Consider the following 22,681-nt stretch of genomic DNA (forward strand, 5'->3'; position numbering starts at 1 on the left):
TTCATAGCTGCCTAACTGGGCCCCAGGGTTATGAGCTGGCTGCTTGCCTCTGGCCCCAGGAAAACTCAGGTGATTGATCCTTCTACTCTAGTCTCCTTACCTGGAAAGCTGGTTCCCCTTCGGATCCACGGCCATGTCCTTTAAGACCTGGCTGAAGATCCCTGTCTTTCAGGTGTCTCACTCACTTATTAAACAAATATTTTTTGAGTGGCTACTCTCTGGGGGTATTGAAATGAGAGAGACAGACAAGACCTGCTTTCTGTCCTGGAGCTTACATTCTAGCCAGTGGGGGAGGAAGAGAGAGAGAGAGGGAGGGAGGGAGGGAGGGAGAAAGGAAAGGTGGGAGAAAGGGAGAGAAAGAGAAGGAGGGAGAGGGAGAGAGAGAGAGGAAGGAAGGAAACAAATGAGATAATTTCAAGTACTCAAAACACTATGAAGAAGATGAAATCAGGTAACATGATGGAGAGTGATTGGTGAATGGGTCACTTAAGACTGAGGAAGACTGAGGAAGAGAAATTTAAGCTTTGTCTTAAAAGGCAAGATTAGGAAGTAGTCATGTATTTCTGGCAAAGGGACCCACTAGGGGAAAGAGACAGCACAGAACACAGTACTGCATACAAAACAGGCACTTAGCAGATTCCTGTGGAACACAGAAGGATGGCTGCTTATTATCATCGCTTTTCAAGTTAAAATGTGATTACTCCTTCTTTAGGCAAAATGGTTTATGATTTAGAAAAACAATTCCTTCCCATACAAACACTGTAATTGATCATGCTAGATTTAACTTAATACCCACTGAGACAAGAGAAGGGAGAACTGCTAAGGCTACCAAACAGATCTGGCCGGCCACCAGCCACTTTCATTGGATTTGCTAACCAAGCCTTGTGCCTTGCCAAGGTCCAGCTGGACTCCTGGAGGCACAATGATATGCACAGTGCACTTTACAGGGGCACCCACTTCCTAGGAACGCGATGCTCTTTAGGTCAGGGGTTTCAGGCTAAACAACGATGCCACCCAGCAGCACCCAGAGATTGCCTAAGAGGGTTGTTTTCAGGAAGCAACACAGAAAATGAGTCCCTTTATAGGTTAGTTGCCAACATGATGTATCAGCAGAATTGCTACGATTCTCCTTTATCTTCTCTCTCTCTGTCTCCACCTCTTAGTAGCCGCCTCTTCTTTCCACCAGCCTGCTGCAGGATTGAAATTCTATCATAGGTCATTCCTGCATTTAAGATTTATTTCTTAGAATCTCTGTTAAAAAGCTTATAGCCCTAGGAGGAGAACACGTCATTCCATTACTTCTTTTTATCATATTACCATAACCTGATTAGCCAAATTGTCCTAAGATGATACAATCTGGGCACGGGACCAGGCTTCCCAGTCAGCTCTGGAATGCAGGTTCAGAACAACCAGCAACACTTCTTCCACTGCCTAAGCTCTGCCCTTCATGGTTGAGGGGGAGCAGAAGAGTAATAAGTAAAAAAAAGGGTGAGATGAGCAGAGTTTCCCTTTGACACTATCACCTACATTTTCTATAGACTCCTCCATGCTCTCACTACCCTTCCTTCCATCCCAAAGCAAACTTGCAATTGAGAGTTACTTAGAAAAAGAAAAAAATCAGATCCCCAGGCTCCATGCCTAGGGATTCTGATCCAGCAGATTGGGTTCCTATGGGGGACTTAGGAATCTATATATTTTTTTTTTTAAAGACTTTTTTTAAAATTTTTTTTCCTTTTTCTCCCCAAAGCCCCCCGGTACATAGTTGTATATTCTTAGTTGTGGGTCCTTCTAGTTGTGGCATGTGGGACGCTGCCTCAGCGTGGTTTGATGATCAGTGCCATGTCCGCGCCCAGGATTCGAACCAACGAAACACTGGGCCACCTGTAGCGGAGCGCGCGAACTTAACCACTCGGCCACGGGGCCAGCCCCTTAGGAATCTATATTTTAACACTATCCTCCAAGTGACTCTGATTCTTGTCTTCCTCAGACCACACTGAGAATCACTGATTTAAGGTCAGATAGATGACTCGGGGGCAAATGGGACTGAGGTCTGCAGCTGAGTCTGCATTTGGGTTGAGGTTGCTACAAGGCCTGGAATCTGGATAAATCATCTACAACAAAATACACCACACTGGGCACACATTGGTCAGAGCAATGATTTCTAACAACTTAGCAGCCACGTTTGAGGAAGAGCACTGGAAGTCATGTCAGGGCTGGGGACCAGGAGGAAAGTGAGACAAAATGGCTGCCACTAGACAACTGCACATATATAGAAGGGGGGATGTGGAGAGCGAGGATGGTTATCAATCCCAGAGGGGCTATTCCTGCCCAGAGATAAAGGAGCATACATACTTACTGAGAACGCATAGCTATGAAAATAAAGTAAAAATTATTTCACTCGTATGTGAAAGATAAACAAACAAACACGCAGATAAGGAGAACAGATTGGTGGTTACCAGAGGAGAAGGGATGGCGGAAGGGTGAAAGGGGTAAAGAGGCACATGTGTACAGTGACAGATGGCAACTAGACTTTTGGTGGTGAACACATTGCAGTCTATACAAGAACTGAACTATAATGATGTACACCTGAAATGTACACAAATATAAGCCAATATGACCTCCATAAAATAATTTTTAAAAAGATTTAGCAAATAAAAACCTTTAGGAAGAAAAAGTAGTATTATAAAGCAGAGAAGACTAGATGGATGTTGGAGTGAGAGGGGTGGGGTCACAACTCAAGCTAAGAAGGGGCAGGACTAGAGTTTGAACCTATGACCCTCTCCAGAGCACATGCTTTGAATCTCTAACAGTACGTTAGATCTTTGCTCAAGATGTTGCCTCTTCCCGTCATCTCTGTCTGAGAAAATCCTGCCCATTTCAAATGCAGCCTCCTCTGTGAAGCCTTCCCTGATTTCATGCTCCCCATCTCTAATATATGTCAGCCTTCCTGTTGCTATGAGATGGAGGATATGGGAAAACCAGGCCCCTGATGGGTCAGAGCAATGGATTAGAATTTCAACCACACAGCAGCCATGTTCTGGGAGGGTGAGTGGAGGTGGGAACACCCCACTGAACAGGAATGAGGCCTTTTCTGTACAGAGACCAAGGACAGGAGGCCACCCTCTAACTGAGGATATGCAGCAGGAACAGCATTACATGACACAGTAACTGGGGAGCTGTGTGTAGAAGGAGGGCTGGCAAGAATGCCCGAAAGGAAAAATCATCTGAGAAACTTGTTATAAGGGTAGACTGGAGGTTCACACTCCTGGATATTTTTGACTGACGCTTGCAATAGAGCCCAGGAATCTGCGTTTTAAACCAGTGCCTCAGACATTCCTGATTTGGCTGGTCTGTGGAGCACTGTGAGAAACATGGTTCAAAGTAAGGTGATCTGGGGCCCCTTGGTTGCCTGTCAGCTGGCGAGTTTTAAAACTATCAGTGGCCAAGCCTCACGCAAGACGAATGAAATCATCAGAACCGTTGGGGAATGGACCCAGGCAGCCGATTTTTAAACTCCCCAGGTGATTCCAGCATGTAGCCAAGGTTGAGAACCAGTGATCTGAGCGACAGGAGGTCCTTTCCCCAGGTGTCAGGGAGAAGCGGAGAGAATCTTAGGGGCTGGAAAGTAAACACATTAAAAAGACAAGTATATTTCATTGTGATTTTGTACTTTAAGACACCTCACACTTTCAGGCTAATTTTTCTTAAGCTTTACTTTTTGATCCCTCTGCTACCTGAGGATCTCTGAGCAGAATTCACTCCAACTCAATAAATAAGCATTAGTTGGTGACCATGGATGTTCTCTGGACCCTGCAGTGACTACAAAGATGAGGGTAATAATGACACTGTTTCTTGTGTGTTAAACTATGTGAAAAGCTCTCCACTCACATTTTCTCATTTATCTTCACTGGAACCCTATGAGGTAGGTACTATTATTGTTCTCATTTTACAGATACTTACACTGAGGCACAGAGGTCTTAAGCAATTACATAGTCCAGATCACACAGCAATAAGCTACAGAACTGGGATTTGAAGCCTGGCAGCAAGAATCCTGAACTTCACTGTCCAAATGTGGTAGCTGCTAGTCATATGGGGCTATTGAACACTTGAAATTCAGCTAGTCCAAATTGAGATGTGCTGTAAGTTGAAAATACACACCTGGTTTCAAAGACTTAGTATGAAAGAAGAATATAAAATATCTCAATGATATTTTTATATTGCTACATGTTGGAATGCTAAGATTTTGATGTGAGTTAAAATATATGATTACAATTAATTTTACTCTGTGTTTTTACTTTTATTTATTTATTTTTTGGTGAGGAAGATTGGCCCTGAGCTAACATCTGTGGCCAATCTTCCAGTTTTTTTTTTCAGCTTGAGGAAGATTAGCCCTGAGCTAACATCTGTGCCAGTCTTCCTGTATTTTGTATGTGGGATGCCTCCACAGCATGGCTGATGACTGGAGCAGGTCCACACCCAGGATCTGAACCCATGAACCTGGGCTGCCAAAGCAGAGTGCACAGAACTTTATCCACTTGGCCATGGAACCAGCCTCTTTTTACTTTTTGAATGTGGCCACTAGAGAATTTAAAATCACATATTTGGGGCTGGCCTGGTGGTGTAGTGGTTAAGTTCGCGCACTCCATTTTGGTGGCCCGGGGCTCACAGGTCCAGATCCCAGGCGTGGACTTACAGACTGCTCATCAAGCTATGCTGTGGTGGCATCCCACATACAAAACCAGAGGAAGACTGGCACAGATGTCAGCTCAGCAACAATATTCCTCAAGCAAAAAGAGGAAGATTGGCAACAGATGTTAGCTCAGGGCCAATCTTCCTCACCAACAAAACCAAACCAAACCAAAACACATATGTGGATCATATTATATTTTCATTGCACACATCTGCTCCAGTGGCTGCATGTTAAACCATGACTTCTGCTAGAATCAGAGGTTAAGCAGATGGTTCACACGGTGAAGAAGCTGACAGTTTGAGTAGGAAGGATATAAGAACCAAATATTTGTTTCCAAAATTGCATTATAATTAAGTGCTATGAAAGAAAGAAGAGAGACTTTGTAGTGTTTTATGTGGCAGGGGGAGCATTTAAGATGGTCTTAGAAAGATTAACAGTGAAGGTGAGGACGAGGGAAAATATGGGTACATTTGAGAAAAAGCTAGTAGTCTAGTTTGGGAACTATGATACAGCAAAAAGAATAGAAGAGGCTGCATAAATAAGTGAGGACCAATTCCTAGCAGGCCTTGAATGCCAGGCCAAGGAGTCAGGACTTTATGTTGTCCATTCTAGGGAGCCATTGGCAGCTTTCAAGCAAAGGTATCATAGGGTGACTTGGTTTTAGCAATGTTAGCCTTCCAGCTGTACAGAGGGTGGCAGTGGAGATGAGGCTGGAAAGAGAAACTGGTGGTAGGGAAGAGTTAGGAGGCTGTACCAATAATTCAGGGGAAAGGCAATGAGCACCTGAACTTGATTGTTGGCAGTAGGAATTAGGAAGACACGGAGTGATTTGGAAAATACTGCTAAAAGTAGAATCACTAGATCTGGCAGCAGGTTGGTGCAAGACCCGGAGAATGAGTCAAGCGAGATTCAGTAAATGCAAACAGTGGGGCTCCCCAGTTTTCAGGGCTGGCAAAGCAGGTCAAAGGGGTCAGGGGTTCCCAGGTTCTAGACATAACATGACTTAAATGGCTAACTTTAAAGTCCAGGCTGGCTTCAAGGCAAGTGAAGGCTAGTGGGGGGTGGGGTGGAGGGGGCAGAGGGCAGAAGAAAGGTGAGGCTTCAATCTCTGGGACCTGGGGAAGCCACTTCCCTCTATGGCTTTAGTTTTCCTATCCAAAAAGGGGAGACAGAACCAGAGGATGCTTAAAGGTACTCTCAGGGCCAATATTCATTCTAAGACCGGTGTTGAAGGAGAGGATGTCAACAGGGCATGATAAAGTTGCCTTAGTTACCAGCCCTATGTGATCAACTCTCTCCAAGGAAAGTTTTCTAGGGTAAGAAATCTATAGATGCTAAATTTGAAGAAAGGGAGAGGAAAGAAAGGAGAATTTGTGAAATATTTGAAGATCATTTAAGTGTTTTGCCATCTAAGAAGCTATAATGACTAAGATTCAAAGGAAAAAATATCTAACTTAACTACAAGGAGTTACCAAACCAAAAGTGATCAGCATCAGCTTAAAGCTTTCAGGCCTTTCCTTCTCATTGATTCCAAACCAAATAAATCTGTAAATGATAACAGGGCTCAGTTTGAATTACTTATGGCAAGTGCTGCCCTTCAGGGCCTGTCAGACATCACACTGCTCTTTCAATTGCACTTTGCATGTACAAAGCAAATTAATGTGGATAGAAAGCACTGTAATTTAGGCCAGTTTACCAGTGTACTATTTCACTGCATATAATTGCTCTTGACAAATGGTCTTAATTACATATATAATGTAGTCCAAGGTTTTATACATAAATATTCCTGCTGAAAAGGAGAGAGGATCCCAACAGCAGGCGCTGCTCTGTCAGACACCTTCAGAGACTGAGGAGAGAAGCTACAGGCCAAAAAGGTGGAGAAGCAGAAGTAAATATGATTTCAGCAGGAAGTGGTCCACCAAATGCCTCTTCCTCTGGGCATTTCACACATCTCAATACAGAGCCAGTCCTTATCAAAATTGTCAAGTCGTCAGCTGGGAAAAGGGAGGAAGCCTAGAATAGAGTGGTGTCATGGGAGGCAGGGGCAGAGAAGTGTGTCTTTGTGGCCTAGGATGCTATAAACAGATGACCTTGCAGGTAAAGCACTAGGAGAGAGTTAGCATTGTCATTCAATGCACTTACAGAAAACATAAGCTGCCATATTCGTGATGTCTTATAATCCTTACTACAGTATTTCTCTGAATGGAGTCTAGGAACCACCTGCATCAGTATCAGGTAAAGCTTTTTGAAAACATGCATTTCCTGACTCACAGGCTCCACCTCAGACCTACTGAATTAGAATTTTTGGAGATGGGGCGCAGGACTATGTGCTTTAATAAGCTCCTAGGTGATTTGATGCATGCCCAGGTTTCAGCATTAGCGCCTCCCTAGAGCAGAAATCCTTGATGTGCCTATCATGGCATGTGCAGTGCTTGGCACAGTGATGTTCACTGAATTATTGCAGAGCAAGCACTTCTAATAAATGACTGGCTTTTACATTACTCACCCAAAGCTGAGTTTTTGGCTTTCTTTTCCTTTTCCGTTAGTTCTTCAATATCTATGAACAATATCAGAGTGATAGGCTGAGAAAACTGGGCACAGGCAGAGAATGTTACCTCCTTCACAGGGAAAACTGAGATGATAGCTTCAACTCTCTCAGCTTCCTCCTTGCCTTGTTCCTGTTATTAAGCAGAAGACATTCAGTTTATTACTATTATGATATTACCTGTAGATTTTTCACAGTTGTGCTTTAACAGATTAAGGAAATTTCCAGCTATTCCTAGCTTGCTAAGTTGTTTTTCTGTAAATCAGGAATGGAGGTGGGATTTTGTCAAATGCATTTCCCGCATCTATTGAAATGATCAAATGGTTTTTCTTTTTTAGTCTGTTAATATGACAATTACACTGATTTTTGAATGCTTAAACTTTGGGTTTCAGCAACTCGTGGAAGATTCCAAACGTTTACACAAAATATTCTCAACCAGAGACAATGGCCTAGCTTTGGCCCTAACTTATTTGCTGAGATGATCTCAAAAGTTAAAGGGTTTTTTTGTTTGTTTTGTTGTTGTTGCTGATTTTTTTAAACAGTGACATTCTTTGTATTAATAGAGACTGAAAAGCTAACATGATTTGGGACAGTATAAAAACATAAATGCTTTGGGGAACTGTTTGCTCTATATCTTGTAATCTGTGTTGATTGTATTTCCATTTTGTTAACCCTATTGAAAGAGTGATATTATCATGCCCATTTTCTATTAAACCTAGTTTTATTGTTTGTACTGCAGGAGGCACAAATCTTAGGACCAAAAGAGATGATCTCTCAGTAAATTATTCTTAACTCCTTTACTGAATTCTAAGTACTATCCCCATTTACTATCTGAGTATCTAGGGAGATAATATTGCAATTTATTTATTTGCTTTATGCTGCACTTGTAGGTGACATCCAGCTCTTTCTTAGCCGGAGAGGTGAGAAAGTGTTAGACATAGCGATCAGCTGCTCTTGGGACGTTTACCTTAGTTATGTAGTAAGGGTCCTGCTGTTCAGTGGTCAGTGTCAGTTTGCTCACTCTATTTAATGGTTCTTCTTCTTCATGGTTGATTGGGCCTTAATTTTAGGTTAATAAGTAAAGGTACCAGTGGAGAGCGTTTTAGAGTAGCTCCTCCCACTGAAAAAGACTGCATTGGTGAACTTATTTTTTAAGTTACCTGGCTTGCTTGTCTTATTATTTTCCATCCCTCTCCTCAGGTCTCCTGTTTACTCAATGCCTGTGCCAAGGGGAGGATATTTGGCAATGACTTGCTATCGTACCCAGCATTATCTGACTATGAAAATCTCCTTCAAATTCTTTAATTTTTTTTCTTGATTGGTGGAAACATCCAGTGACACTTAATAGTAAATAGCAAAGGAGAAATGTTACTTTTCTCTCATCTAGAATATCTTTTTTCTTTTTGATTGGGTAGGAGTGGTAAGTCATAAGAGTGGATGGGCAGAAGGAAGACATAATTAAGTACTAACAGTGATGGGATGGTAAAAAGCAGATAGATTACTATTATAGATTCTGATGACTATATATTCTCTACTATAGAATTAATTTCATTCTTCAGGAACTTCTAGAAAGGAAATACTAGCAATGTAGTAATAAGTGTGGGATGAGATGATTGAAAAGGTACCCAGAGCCATCAGAGGTCCCTAAGGTGTGTCCCTCTTTTATTTTGGGAGGCAGAGGGGAAGTAAGAGGCAAAGAACTACTATCAGCAGTTCTATACAGATGTTGCTATCTGTAATTAGTAATGTCAACTATTTTCTTTCACCCTAGTATCAATCAAGCATTGTTGAGTAACAACCAAGCACAAAATCTCAGTAGAACACAATAATAACTATTTATTTCTTATATGTCAATTAGGGGTTTTCTAATCTAGGCAGCTGGGTTGGGAGGCTATGCTTCAAGCTAGCGGTCTTACTGGGATTGGCTCAGCGCTGCTGGTTGGTTCTGATCTGCTCCAGGTGTGTTCATTCTGGGGCTCAGAATGAAAGTGCACTGGCTCCCCAAGGCAAGCTCTTCCATCCATGGCAGAGGCACAAGGGGTAAGTGGACAAAGGATCTGCATAGACATTTCTCCAAAGACGATATACTAATCGTCAATAAGGACATGAAAAGCTGCTCAACATCATTAGTCATTAGGGAAATGCAAATCCAAACTACAGTGAGATACCTCCTCACGCACACTAGGATTGCTATAATCAAAAAGTTAGATGATAACAAGTGTTGATGAGGATGTGAAACAATGGTATACTGCTGGTCAGAATGTAAAACGGTGTGGCCACCTTAGAAAACAGTTTGGCAGTTCCTTAAATGGTTACACAGAGATTTGCTATATGACCCAGCGATTCCACTCCTAGATATATACCCAAGCGACTTGAAAACACATGTCCACACAAAATCTACACAAATGTTCATAGCGGCATTATTCACTATAGCCATGGAAATACAAAAACAATCTAAATGTCCATCAACTGATGAATGGATAAATAAAATATGGGGTTTCTTTTTGGGGTGTTGAAAATATTCCAAAATTAATTATGGTGATCATTGCACAACTGTGTTTTACTAAACATCCTTGAATTAATTGAATTGTATACTTTACATGGGTGAATTGCATGTTATGTGAATTATATCTCAATAAAAATGTAAACACACACAGAAATACACACTGCTTTTTGAAGTCGAGGCTCAGAACGGGCACACTGTCACTTCTGTCTGTATTCCATTGGCCAAAGCAAATCATATGGCTGAGCCCAAAGTCAAGAGGTGGGGAAGTACACTTGCTCTTTACTAGGAGGAACTGCAAAATCACAGGGCAAAGGACGTGGATGCAAGGTGAGTAAAGAATTTGTGTCAATAGTTTAACCTACTACACTCCCTAAGCTTTCCTCCTTTTCTTCTAATTCACATTTATTCATGTTCTAGGGCTAATTCAAAGACCTTAGAACAACTGGCCATTACTGTTGCTGTACTGTGATATTCAGTGCACATACCTGAAAACAACACTTAGATAACTTTACATCTTTTCCCTTCCCTTTTAAAGATTGCATAAAGATCTATGCTAATTTAATTTTTTTATTTGGATATTATTTTTGCATACTTGGATTTTCTCTGCAACACCTGGCTAAAATGGTCTAAAATTTTCATTTTTAAAAAGGATCATGTTCTCAAGACACATCCTCCAGTACTGGTTTTCAAGAAATGAAAACAGGTGAAAGTTGCCTGCTACACAATATTTAGGACAAGTTGGCTGACTCCAGTATTTCTCACTGTAATAGTTCAACTGGGACTTTCATCTGATGCTTCAAATAAAGAATGTAAGTACCCTTGCTAGACAGTAAGAGTAGATTCCAGGGCAACCAAGACTGTTTGGCTGCAGTGAGATTTTGGTGAAAATGGTATTCTTTTGGAAATAAGTGTATGAGACAACATCTTTTCATAAGAGTTTATTTTTACTTTATAAAACATATATGCTTTGTTTTTGTCATTGTAAGCTATTGTCCAAACATTACGTGAACACTTCTTACATTAATCTGTATTTCTCGCTACAATATCACGAGAAACCCCAGTAACAAGGAAGAGATGCTTCAGATGTAAAAGGTAATGAAGATCAATTTTCTAATGGATAAAGACGATGTGGTACAAATATACAATGGAATACTACTCAGCTGCAAAACAGAACAAAATCATTCCATTTGCAATAACATGGATGGACCTTGAGGGAATTATGTTAAGTGAAATAAGCCAGCTAGAGAAGGATAATCTGTGTATGACTCCACTCATATGAGGAATTTAAAAATGTGGACTAAGAACAGTTTAGTGGATACCAGGGGAAAGGTGGGGTGGGGGGTGGGCACAAAGGGTGAAGTGGTGCACCTACAACATGACTGACAAACATTAATGTACAACTGAAATTTCACAAGATTGTAACCTATCATTAACTCAATAAAAAAAAAGGTAATGAAGATCAATTTTGAATCTGGTAATATGTTTCAAGCTTTGGAAACGTGCATGTCTTCTGATCCAGAAATTCCACTTCTAGAAATTTATCCTAATGAAATAATCAGAGTTTGGCATAGATACACATGTATTAAGTTGAATAGTACGAAATTGCCAATATTTGACCATTTTTGGCCTACAACAGTGACAATTATATATGGTTCAATGTAACACAAAGATGTTCATCACAGTGTTGATATGATGAGGATAACTGAAATGTCCAACAATAGGATACTGGTTAGATAAATTATGGCAACTCATATACTAGAATTCTATGAAGCCGCTAAAATTGTAATGATTTAGATGTATTTTTATTGTCACCAAATGAGTATGTTCATGATATATTATTAAGGAAAAATGATATTACAAAACAAAACTTATAATATGATCTAATTTTTATTTAAAATTATATATATGTATATATATATATTTAGATTAGAAGACTGGAAAAATATACACCAAAATGTTCATAGTCATTATCTCTTGGTTGTAGAATTATATGTAATTTTTAAAGTCTACATTTGGGTTATCTGTATTTTCTAACTTTTGACAATAGAGTATAATTTTAAGTTATGTAAAAATCAATTCTATAAGAAAATAGTAAGTCATGATCATCTGCGGTAGGAAAATACACAAACAATTTTGGAATCTGTTTGGTTGAACTCAGCATTATTTTAAAGCATCATGCACAAGAAAAAACTGGCATTTAGGAAACCCTGTTTCCAGGTTGCAGCACTTAAAACAAGTTAGATGGTATGCATGTAGATTTTACGGGGTATTCCTGGGCTACTTTGTTTGAGCAGGAGAAAATATATTTGCCATTATTTTTACAACTTTCACATTATAGCATAAAGATTAGAGAGCAATTCATTCAGAGTGTATTCCATTTGGGGGGAAATATAGCACATAGATAATTGATCCTAACACCTTCTGAACACAGCCCCTCACTTACTGCCCATATATTCACTCACACATTTCCCTCCTGTTTTTAAAGAAAGCAGCCAACTTTCTTATCGGAACAATTATATATATATATTTTTTTCTTTTTCTTTTTTTAAAGATTGGCACCTGAGCTAACATCTGTTGCCAATCTTCTTTTTTTTTCTTCTTCTTCTCCCGAAAGCCCCCCAGTACCTAGTTGTATATTCTAGTTGTAGGTCCTTCTGGCTGTGTTATGTGGGATGCCACCTCAACATGGCTTGCTAGGTCTGTGCCCAGGATCCGAACTGGCAAAACCCTGGGCTGCTGAAGCGGAGCACGCAAATTTAACCACTCGGCCATGGGGCCGGTCCCTATATTTTTATATTTAAATCAGTTCATACATTTGGGACTGAATGGGAAAGGTTTTGTTTTAAAAATTGGACTTAATATTATGTTGGATAATCTCACAATAGAAAAAGTATTTTAAAATAGATTAATTAACCTTTGCCTTATACTTCAACTCCCAAAGAGAAATATTCGTTAACTTACTTGAACATTCATCTTAACACATTTTGACCTGAATTTGACTCGTGAAATTCAAGAAGACCTGAAAAATTCACAATGGATTCATTATTATCACTAATGACATGTAACAATTTTTTTTTTTCTGGTGAGGAAGATTCGCTCTGAGCCAAGATCCATTGCCAATCTTCCTCTTTTTTTGCTTGAGGAAGACCAGCCCTGAGCCAACATCTGTGCCAATCTTCCTCCGTTTTGTACATGTGAGGCCTTCACAGCATGGCTGACCAATGGAGCAGGTCCACGCCCGGATCCGAACCCGGGCCGCCGAAGCAGAATGTGCGCAACTTTAACCACTTGGCCATGGGGCTGGCCCTCACAAAATTCTAACCATAGAGAAAAGATTTATTTGTCAAGATAAACAAGAAAATAAATGAATTTGCTAATTACTCCTTCCTATACAATTAGCATTCCTCACAGTATTGGTTTTAGGTGCGTATGTCTTTGTGTATATGCATCTGTATTCTATATGTGTGTACCTACATTTAGATCTATTTATCTATCTGCCTGTGTGTTTGCATAGGAATGTGTGCATGTGTATACATGTGTATGATTGCATGTAGACGTGTTTTCAGGCATGTGTATTTATATACATATATGAGTATGTTATGTTTATGTATATATGTTGTATACATATGCATATCAGTCTAAGGTGATGAATACTTTAGAGCCATTCAAAACCAACTGAAATGTCAATATACTTGGAAAGAGTCCTATTAGTAATGGAAACATAAAGTTACTTCTGATTTTTGCTTAGCAGAATAAATAAAATAATGAGCCAATTATAGTTATAGTGTATTCGTGAGGCATTTAAGCTTTATAAACTTGCATCGATCACCTTGCTAGACAGAGAAAGGTAGAATTCGTTGCTGTTTAGGTTGGAGTGTGTATATTCTTCATATCTCACATTATAACCACTAGCTCTAACAGCTTTAGGAGCTCTAAGTGTTTTCCATCTTCCTTTGGGCAGAACCAAGCCAGCCACTGGCAGATGGGCTTGTCCTTTACAAGTGGACAGGTGGATTGCATGTATTAAGGCTGAAACATAGGGGCTGGCTCTGTGGCCGAGTGGTTAAGTTCGTGTGCTCTGCTGTGGCGGCCCAGGGTTCGGATCCTGGGCGCGGACATGGCACTGCTCATCAGGCCACGCTGAGGCGGCGTCCCACATCCCACAACTAGAAGAACCTGCAACTAAGATATACAACTATGTACAGGGGGGGTTTGGGGAGATAAGCAGAAAAACAAAAACAAAACAAAACAAAAAAGACTGGCAACAGTTGTTAGCTCAGGTGCCAATCTTTAAAAAAAAAAAAAAGATGGTCTTACTACAGTATACTTTTCTTCTAGAAAAACAAAAAGGCTGCAACATAAACATCAATGAAAATAATAATCCCACAGGAAGTAGGTACATGCTGGCTGGGTATCTGCCAGTACCAACAAGAAACTGCCAAAAAGGAAGGCCACAATTCACTTTCCAGAAGCCCGGGGCTAACAGGAATCTGGAGATGTTATACTGCACGCTTATGGGGCTCCAGATGAGACTACACTACCCTCCAGGTTCATTTCCTCTGCCAGCTTCTTCCACTGAAGGTGGCTGCACAGGGCCCTGGAGGAACATCCATCACTTTATCCTAGACATTGACTTACTATAGGAGCCAACAATCGCTTCATTGGAGGAACTGTTATTGTCTCTAAAGAAACTAAAAGAGTAAAGAGGGGGTTCAAACCTAACCCCTAACCCTTAGGTGAGCTTAACATGGTTAGGCTAATGCTTGGAGATAGTCAAGTTCTGTACTATATGCCATCTCTGAAAGGAAGGACAGCCAGTGGTTCTCTAGTGCTTGACTGGCCTGGAGAGCTGGCAAGACGGAGTCTGTCTCTGGCGGGAGGAGCCCTCCAAACCTCCCTTGATCAAGTCTGCTGGCCACACACGAGCCTCTGGCTTCCTCTCAGGCGTGCTTGATAGGATGCTCCCGTCTTTGGTACCTTTGGGAGCTCGTTTCCTCACTATCAACTCTCCTCCCTCCTCCAAAAGGACCACGTTGGCTCAGCTCAATTGTTGGAAGAGCCGGCTTCAGTTCTCCTGTATGTTTTCTAGCATTTGCTCTACTCTCATATCACTGGTCCCACTGCCCATTTCACATTCAGAGAATCCTGGAGTTGGGAGAGGCCCCTCTGAGATCATCTAACCCCATCTCCCAGCCAGGGCAGATGTTCCTGTGAAAAGTCAGGCAAATTATTCTTTTTTGTGACAGAGGGTAAAATAAGGCTCTCATTCTCTCTCCAGTCTCTCCCCCTCAAAAAAAATACCGTCATTTATACAGAATAGACTGTGTTCCTGTCACCACATTTCATTATTTGTAAACTATCCCCAAACTGAACCATCACAAACAGTCACAAAAAGTATTATTTTCCCCGAAAGTGCCATTAGATCTAGACCTCTTATCAGCAGTTCTTATTCCCTGTTGCCAGCCACGTCCAGGATTGTTACTTTGCTAGAAAAGCCCTGATGCTCTGGCCTCCCTCCCTGTCCATGCTGCTGCCAGAGAGAGTTTCTTGAAACACAGGCCTCCTCTACTCGAAAGCCTGCAGGAACTCTCCGTTACCAACAGAATGAAGACAAAATTTCTTAGCTAGGCATTCAAGGCCTCCCCAAAGTCAGACTGGATGGTAGTGTCATTTCTCAAACGCTGTTCCCACCCCCAACTTTGCCTTTCTTTCCTCCCACACATGCTCTGAATTGCCTTGCCTCTGTTCCTTCATGCACGCTGCTCCTGCTGCCTGCAATTCTCTGCCCACCTTCTCTATCAGTTGAAATACCATTCATCCTTCAAGGTTCAAGTAATGGTCACCTCTTCTCCGAAGCCTCTCCCAATCCCTCTGTTCAAAAGTAACTGCTTCCTCCTCAGTACCTTCCAATAACATTCTTTTTTTTTTTTTTTGAGGAAGATTAGCCCTGAGCTAACATCTGCGACCAATCCAACTCTTTTTTTTTTTTTTTTGCTGAGGAAGACTCGTCCTGAGTTAACATCCGTGTCTATCTTCCTCTACTTTATATGTGGGACGCCTGCCACAGCATGGCTTGACAAGTGGTCCATAGGTCCACACCCGTGATCCGAAACAGTGAACCCCAGGCTGCCAAAGTGGAACATATGAACTCAACTGCTGCGCTGCCATTGGGCCAGCCCCTCCAATAACATTCTTTAGCAACCCTGGTGGCACTTGCCTAATATCCCGCTGGCTACTGTCTGCTGGTGGAGGGCAGGGATCAGGTCTGCAGGGTGTGTCTATAGCCTCTATAGTGCCCAGTGCAGTGTCATGGACTGACCAGGCTTTCCATTTCAGGTCTGACAAGGCTCTGCATCATCTAGTCCTTCCCTGCAATCTTAGCCATATCTCTAGCCACTCTCCTCCTTTCTGCAGCTATACCGGCTTTCTGTCAATTCTTCAAAAGTACCTAGTGATTTCCTACCTTAGGGCTTTTGCCTACACTGTTTTCTCTGGCTGAAATGCTTTTCCAACCATTCTCCATCTGGTTAACTCCTACTCATCCTTCTCTTCTTAGCTTAAAACATCACTTCTCAAGGAAGCCTTCCCTGACCTCTCAGAGAAAAACTATATGTTTAGCAGACTACCAGACATCTCACAATCGTGGGGAAGGAGTGAACGAGGGAGAAGGGAGGTCTCAGCACAGACCCACCCTCTCCCTCCACCTCCATGACTAGGAAACACACACTAAGTGCCTGCCCCATGGGCTGTCTGTCAAGAGTGACTACCTTGGTTTTCAAGGATAACACAAGAGCTGCTCCTTCCCTAGGATGCCCTGCACTTTCCAGCCTATTCCCTTGCCCCTTGGGGCATAATGTTTCTTAAGACTCTCCCAAGTTACCTGCTTATCATTAAGAAGAGCAGTAAAATGTGCCAGAAAGAAGGGTCAGGTCGGCGGGGGGGGGTGGGGGGTGCTAAAGCTTGGTTTGTTTTTGGGAGGCCTCTTGTCTTGAAACCTCATGGTGTCTTGGTCCTCAGTGGTCAGGGATCTGAGCTCAGAACCAGGTAGTAAGAATAAAAGATAAAGTTAGAGAAACTCACAGGTAGGGATGGAGGGTGGAGAAGAAAGCATACGTAGGAAGGAGCAGAACTTGTAATGAGGAATATCAGGGCAGAACGATGGCATTCAAATTTTGTTGATTTTAGAAGGGCTTTCCATTACTTTCCACTGCTGCTAAGTTGTGAAATTGCCTAAAATTAGCCTTTTAGGCGGAGGTTAGAAACTGGCAGTTGCAGGTTTAATCTGGTCCTCAGACTCATTTTAGTTGGCCAGCATAGTGTTGATAAAACATATTTGAATTAGTTGACCCTTAAGGATTGGAAGATTTCATATAAATTTTTTTTGGTTTCTCTTGAAAAACTGGACAATCTGGCAGCCCAGCCCCACATTCCCACCTAGCAACAGTCAGCTGGAGCTGAGTACGGCCGTCCCCTGTGGATGAGGCATATTCTTTCTCGGTTCTCCACAGTCCCCAGACGGTTTGCTTCCCTCGTTTGTGTTCTCTTCCTGGCTCCGTAGGCATTTGAGTTTGCAACCTTTGATATTATTTTTAAGTTTAATTATGGAAGATATCAAACATATACAAAAGTAGAGAGAATCATGGGCCGGCCCAATGGCGTAGTGGTTAAGTTGGCACACTCCCCTTTGGCAGCCTGTGTTTGCGGGTTCAGATCCTGAGCGAAGACCTATAGGCCGCTCATCAAGCCATGATGTGAAGGTATCCCACATACAAAATAGAGGAAGATTGGCATGGATGTTAGCTCAGGGCCAATCTTCCTCACCAAAAAAAAAAAAAAAAAAAGGAGAGAGATGAACCTTCCTGCATGTATCACCCACTTTCAACAATTGTCATTCATCACCAATTTTGTTACATCAATGCTCTCACCCATTCTGCAAAAACCCTACCCCCCACCCTGGATTATTTTGAAGCAAATCCAGACATCATATCATTTTATCAGTAAATACGTCAGTGTGGGTCTCCAAAAGATAGGCCCTTTTTATAAACAGAACCATAGTATCATCATCACAGCCAAGACATGACCAAAACATGACAATTATTTATTATTATCACATATCCACTCTGCTAACTTTTTAATTCTTCTCCATGTTATTTGCCTCATCTGTTTTCCTTTCTCTTTCTTTGGGGAGAAATAAGAATGGGAAGGATTGGTCTGGGAAAAGGGGAAGAAAGTAGAAATATGAATAGGCTATTCTGATCCCTAGAAAGTAATAGATGGAATGATTCCTTATGTCTGTATAACACCTTTATCTCTTTATACTTTTCTGATTTTTTTTGGAAATATGTCTGATTTCACTTGGTCCCTAGAACCACTTTGTATACATGCGGCAGGGTTTTGCTTTCACAATTTTATATAAAACAACATAGATACAGTGAGTTAAGTGGCTTATTCAAATTACAGAGATAGTAAAAGAGTGGAGAGAAAAACCCAGACCACCTGACTCCCAGTCAGGCCTTTTTCTGTTGTGCCACATATGAAAGGTGGCATGACAGGTGATAACATGATGATAGGAGACAGTAGGGAGTAACAGGAGCGAACATCTCCTGAGTGCTTACTCTGTGGCTAGGGGTTGTATAGGTACAGAAGTTATGTTATATTATTTATCCTCTCATCAGTTCTCTATTATTCCAATCTTATAGACAAGGATGCAGAAGACATCGAGGTTAGGGAACTTGCCCAAGAAAAAACAGCTGGAACAAACAACCGGCAGAGCTGAGATTGGAAGCCAGATCACTCCAGCAGTAGCACCCTAGTGCTTTCCCACTGTATTAAACTCAACAGAGCAAGGGTTTTGGGGTCAGACAGGCTTGACTTCGAATCCTAGCTTTTATTCACTTTGTGACTGGGGGCAACAACTTCCTCATCTTTAAGTGGGGATAACAGTACCTAAGTCTTAGGGTTAATGTCAGGATCAAATGGGATCACCTATTTAAATTATTTAGCATATCACTTGGCACAGAGTAAAGGCTCAATAAATAAAAGGTACCAAAAGGGGGATGGTTTATAATAATACTATCTCCATCAATGTGCCCCAGCAAAAGGAAATTTTATTCCATCTCTGCCCAGCTCCTTAGATGAGGCCCAGCTTACATTATCCTAGCAATATGTGGTTCATGATTGGTGTTTCCATACATTTTGGTGCATGAAATAAAATGAAAGTACACTTTACTTTGAAATGAAAGAGTACTCTAATTCTAATTCTAAAGCTTTTAATTGGTGAAGGCAGAATGGGTATGATGTGGAAATTCCAAATCCAGTTTGCCACAAGCTGGATGGCATCTTGGCTTTTCATCCTAAGAGCTAACTTACCAGAATCTTGAAAACTAGTGCCAAGTGATTCTGGCAAATCTTTTCTTTTCTTTTAAGGGAAAAATGAGTGTTTGAGAAAGTCTTGAGATGGTGTGAAAATTTTACAAATCTGATCAACCCCGGGGGGGGGGGCTATATAATGGAAGTGTGATTTCAAGCTCCCCAGCTCCCTTTCCCCCATTTCTGAGCACCTACAGATTCCCAGGTGATTTAGGGATGAAGGTAGAAGTACAAAAGTGGGCTGGCGGGACTAAACAAAGTGGTACAGAACGTACCAAGCAGAAGTAACTAATTTCTAGAAAGATGTCTCCTATGTTCTGGGAGCCAGAAAAGGCAGGGGCCAAGATCGGGCCTGTAACTTTTACTGGTCTCAGGGAAAGGTTAAGGATAGAGAGCACGAGAGTCAGTGTAAGGGGAATCCTTGTACAGCTTTCACTGAGCTAATGTATTATTAGTTTCCTATGGCTGCTATAAGGTATTATCACAAACTCAGCGGCTTAGAACACAGAATTATTATCTTGCAGCTCTGTAGATTAGAAGTCCAACATGGGTCTCACTAGGTTAAGCGCAAGGTGGCAGGGGCCAGCTCCGTGGCTGAGTGGTTCAAGTTCATGTGTTCAGCTTCGGTGGCCCAGGGTTCCACCAGTTCAGATCCTGGGTGCAGACCTAGCACCGCTCATCAGGCCACGCTGAGGCGGTGTCCCAATAGCACAACCAGAGGGACCTACAACTAGAATATACAACTATGTACTGGGGGGCTTTGGGGAGGAAAAGAAAGAGGAAGATTGGCAACAAATGTTAGCTCAGGGCCAATCTTCCAAAAAACAAACAAAAAAAAAACCAAAAACACTGACTGGCTTAAACTAGTTTTAAAAAGAAATAACAAGGTGTCAGCACGGCTACAATCCTTTCTGGGGGCTCTGGGGACTAACGTGTTTCTTTGTCTTTTCCAGCCTAGATTCTTTGACTCATGGTCCCCTTCCTCCATCTTCAAATCCAGCAATGGCCATTCGAGTCCTTTTCACATCTCATCACTCTGACCTACGCTTCTGCCTCTCTTGTTTACTTTTAAGGACCTTTGTGCTTACATTGGGCCCACCCAGATAATCCAGATCATCTCCCTATTTTAAAATCCGCTGATTAACAAACTTAATTCTATCTTCTGCTGTAATTTTCCTTTGCCATGTAACATGGCATATTCACCAGTTCCGTGGAATACGACAGGGATATCCTTGGAGGACTTATTCTGCTTACCACAGCTACTGAATGTTACAAAGAGAATTGGCCCTTGTTACTAAAAAGAGAATAAATTAGGGATAGTTGTGGGATTTCAACAATACTGTAAGATTCATGTGTTATTTGTAAAATGGCCCACTATCGACCACCTCTTGAATGGGAAGACAGCATATTTGTAAATACAACAATTTGCTCTTCAATTTGTCAATTTCTAATTTTGACACAATTTCTATCAAAAGGGAAAAATAAGCAAGAAAACAAAAGAATAGTCTAAAAAAATAAGTAAAGATTCGTTTCACCACACTTTAGAGCAAGCTACAAAGCAGTAATCCTTAAGGCTGTGATGCTGGCTGAAAAGTGAGATATTTATCAAAGAAACAGAGGTTGGAAATAGCTTTTAGCCTATATAACATTAACAGATGTCAAATACGCACCATAAAACAATGAGCAAAGTCCTTTATATTAAATCAGCACTTTGGAACAACTGGATAGCAAGACAGAAAAAATTAACTTAGAATCACACATCTCCTACTATAGGGCACAATTGATCTCAGCCTGGATTTTAACCGAGTTAAAATAAGATAAAATCAAATCTAAAGAACAGAATAGACAACTCTTTATAAGCACAATTATTTGATAAAGTATAATCCCAACTGTGGGGAAGAGGACAGACAATGCGTAGAACAAAAAGCACATAGAATCAATCAATACTTGAAGAATAAGTAAACTTCATTATGAGACAAGAAAGTACAAATACAACAAAGTACCATTTTATGCACCATTTAATCAACAAAATAATTGTTTTGAAAGATGAAACCCAATATTTGTGAGGCTGTGGGAAAATATATATGTTGGAAGTGGTGATCCTAATAACAGCAGCCAGCATTTACTGTGCCCGCCTTCCTCAGAACACTTCTGTAGAGTGTTTTCCCCACTTCATAACTGAGGCAACTGTGACTCAGGGAGGTAGGGTCACTTGCCCACACTCGCATAGCTAGTATAAGCAGAACCAGCCTAATAAAGCTTTGTTGAAGTCCAAATCCTGTGTTCTTAACCAAAACTCTACACTGCCTTCCACAGCAACACATAACAAGGGCAAGGAAAAACTTCTTACCCTCTGACTAATGTATTCCAAGCCCAGAAATTTAGCCTGAGAAAATAATTTCAAAGAAAAAAGTCTCTCTATCTATATCTATACCTATCTATGTGCACACAGATGTTTATTAATTCAACAAAAGGCTATTGATGGCTCATTATCTACAAGGAAAAAATTATAAGCAAATTACAATATATGAATGCAAACATTAAAATGATCAATGAAAGAATATAATCGAATATGGAAAAATATTTACGAAATAATGTTAAATGAACAAAAATTGACCACACTATTGGATATCATCTATGTAGAAACAATTGGTCACAGGATGAGATTCAAGAGCTAAATTTAGTCAGAAAGGTTATGTGATTTGGGATGGGGATTGGGGGAAATTTCTAATAAGAACGTTTCAGCGGGGACCTCTGCCGCTTGACTTTGGTGAAAGCAGGCTGTACATTTTCGTACCGATTGCCTATAAAAGCCAACTTTGCAAAAGTGGTCTACGAGCCCCAAGGTCGGTGGGTAAGAACTTTAGTCGCTGAGAGAAGACCTCCCTCCCCCCTGCCCCGCCCGGCCGGCCATCCTCCCTCCAGTGACCTGATACTTTTCTTACCCGGGTTCCTGGGAGCAGCCAGTGCTTTTTGGACGGGAAGTGAGGCGAGGGCAGAGCGCACAGGCGGGCAGGCGCAGGCGACCAGTGGAGTCGCGCTTGCCAAGTGCGGCTGCTGTGGAAGCTCGCTCAGCCCGGAGAAAGTAATCGTTTTCATTTACACAGTCACTACACTGATCCCTTTTTCGCCGGAGTTGAATCTCTGGGTGTCATGGGCTATGGGGGCTTTCGGCTTCCATTCACTCCACCTCTTCGCCATCCAAGCCCATCTAGCGGCCACGGCTGGCGCCCAGAGCACTGAGGCTGGGTTCCGGGGGTGGGACTGCGGGAGCAGGGTGGGAGTTGTGTGGCCGGGGGTGGGAGGCTGGGGACCTTTTTACAGCCTGTGTTCATTTGAATTTTTAGGCCCTCTCCAATTATGCCACTAACTATTTAAGAGATTGCAATACTAAAAAAGTTTTTAATCACTAATCCATTTTTGAAGGGACTTTTAAAAATTAATTTTCTTCCTGAATACTTCTCAGTGGATACAAACTTGTGAGCCCTGGCGCGCTCCTGGGGCGCGGGCGCTGGCGTTGTCGGTTTCTCTAACGCCGGTCTCACCAGGCTTTCTTCTCTGATGGTGAAAT

General features: G+C 41.6%; 1 long non-coding RNA gene across 1 annotated transcript in view; it reads right to left on the reverse strand.

The window, feature by feature from the left end:
* The window catches only part of LOC139042664 (uncharacterized), a 56,361-nt gene extending 34,040 nt beyond the window's left edge, over positions 1-22,321 (reverse strand). The window contains exons 1-2 of the long non-coding RNA XR_011499657.1: positions 22,056-22,321; positions 7,197-7,368 (exon numbers count right to left, since the gene is read on the reverse strand). This is a non-coding gene — a long non-coding RNA (uncharacterized lncRNA). The remainder of the gene's footprint in view (positions 1-7,196; positions 7,369-22,055) is intronic.
* Between the last annotated feature and the right edge of the window lie 360 nt (positions 22,322-22,681).

This window comes from Equus asinus, chromosome X (assembly GCF_041296235.1).
Source record: "Equus asinus isolate D_3611 breed Donkey chromosome X, EquAss-T2T_v2, whole genome shotgun sequence".
Lineage (NCBI taxonomy): Eukaryota > Metazoa > Chordata > Mammalia > Perissodactyla > Equidae > Equus > Equus asinus.